We start from the raw sequence: 1,957 nt of genomic DNA, 5'->3' as shown, positions 1-1,957 counted from the left end.
TATTTATACTTCTCATTCAACCACAATTAAATTCACTGTCTAGTAGGCACAATTTATATGGATAGTATTTATTTTTTTATAATAAAACGCTGGAACGAAAACAAGCAAAAATGGAATAAATGTAACGACTTTTTACTTCTTGCATTTTTATAAAATGTAAGGAAGTACAGATAATTGTGTGAAAATGTAAGAAGTAAAAGTAAAAAGTAGGCTGAAAAATAATTACTCAAGTAAAGTACAGATACCCAAAAAATCAACTTAAGAACAGTAACAAAGTATTTGTACTTAATTACTCTACGGCTCTGATTTTCTCCCTCCCTCCAGCTGTACGTCACACAGAGCAAGGCATTAACAGCTGTAGTTGTATTTTTCATACCGGAGTTGGAGGAGGGAAAAACTTGTTTTTGTTTTCTTGTTAGTTGAAAGATGAAAAGAGGATGCGAACGTTCGCTTGCTCAGAAGTCCATCTTGCTAATTTAATAATCGCCTCCTGCTCCGGGAGCGCAGCGGATCATTTTCAACAACAAGCAGAAGCTCATGTGTTTGGCAGGCTGTTAACATAGTAAAAGCTTATATAAACAAGCTAAAATACATAGCAACACACAGCTAATGTTTACATTTCAAACTAGATAAATACAGTATTTCAAAAAGTAAAATTATTTTTCGCTGAAAGAAATGAACTTAAATGTATAAAGAAACAAGCCTTCTGATTTCTGCTGACTCTTTGGTGACCCTCATAAAAAGGCTGTTTGCTCACAGATGACTGGCAAAKGGCGACACGGGAACATTTGCTGAATACGTCCATAAAACACATGGCTTGCATGCGAGCGTGTGTGGATGTGCAATAAGTTCTTTCCTTTAAACCACTGCACAGCTTGGAAGTAGGTGGGCAGGAAATAAGCTCATACCGCAGCAACAACTCAGCCTCCAGTCTGTAATTTGCTCCCAGGGGCCCATTTCCTGCAATTTCTATTGTCTTTTCTGACAAAACAAAAACAAAACAAAAAAAAAAAAAGCTTCCCACAATTCCCCACTTTCAGGAGCAAAAAAAAAAAATGTTGTGATATTTGTCCAATTCTGTTTTGTTACATGTTCTCATTTTCTTAATTTACTTCTTATGGCTAAAATCACAAGCAGACACTTTAGCGTGAGTAAAACAAAACATCGACTGAGAGAAATACTTCACAAGCAAATCTCATTATATTAACTGGATAAAATACTTGKGACACCACTGAGCCATAACTGAAAACAACAACGCAGTAGAACTTAGAGAAGTTTCTTACCAGCTCAGACGTGGTTGGAAATCAGAGGCAGTGGGCTCTGTGGTTCACCGGTGACAGCCTGTCAAACAGAAGGAAAACCAGGGACCGGTGTGAATCAACTTTACTGCGATTGAAAACGTACACGTTACACTCAGGGCTTGCACAACAACAACAACAACAACAAAGGGGTGTTTAATGACCGATGTTTAGAAAAATGACCACACTGTGCCAGCCTGGAACACACAGAGCAGCCTTGTGGGAAATACTCGACCCGAACAACAATCGGTTAATAAACTGAAGACATTCATAAAATGCTCTTCTTATTAAAAACATCAAAGCTTCTGACACTCTGTGACTTTGAAATAAATCCCACATGATGTCAAATGACTAAACACAAGCTTACTATTACTGACCACGAATACAGCATCTGGGAAAATCTCTGCTGTAGTTTGTGACGGTACGAAAAAAACAGAAAATCCCACAGAAGCRATTTCTGACTATGAATAACAGCATCTGTCACATGTTCAAATACTCTGACTGGTCTAATGGTTACACACAACCTTTCTCAGCATCCTAATAATAAAAAAAAAGACTTTTTTTTTTAAATAAAACAGTTTTGTGATAACCAGATCATATCCTGTTTCTAACTTGCAGTAATCCCACACCACAGTTCCTCACAGGCTGGTTCTAAAGCA

At 37.3% G+C, this 1,957-nt stretch overlaps 1 long non-coding RNA gene across 2 annotated transcripts in view; it reads right to left on the bottom strand.

The window, feature by feature from the left end:
- Positions 1 to 1,387, bottom strand: part of LOC106537250 (uncharacterized) — a 46,129-nt gene extending 44,742 nt beyond the window's left edge. Inside the window, exon 1 of one of the 2 annotated variants that reach the window (XR_001312626.1) lies at positions 1,284 to 1,387. This is a non-coding gene — a long non-coding RNA (uncharacterized LOC106537250). The remainder of the gene's footprint in view (positions 1 to 1,283) is intronic. The other variant, XR_001312625.1, reaches the window with a different exon arrangement.
- Between the last annotated feature and the right edge of the window lie 570 nt (positions 1,388 to 1,957).

Source organism: Austrofundulus limnaeus, unplaced genomic scaffold (assembly GCF_001266775.1).
Source record: "Austrofundulus limnaeus strain Quisiro unplaced genomic scaffold, Austrofundulus_limnaeus-1.0 Scaffold7, whole genome shotgun sequence".
Classification (NCBI taxonomy): Eukaryota; Metazoa; Chordata; class Actinopteri; order Cyprinodontiformes; family Rivulidae; genus Austrofundulus; species Austrofundulus limnaeus.
The sequence above is the reverse complement of the archived record's forward strand: the minus strand, read 5'-3'. Positions and strand labels throughout refer to the sequence as shown.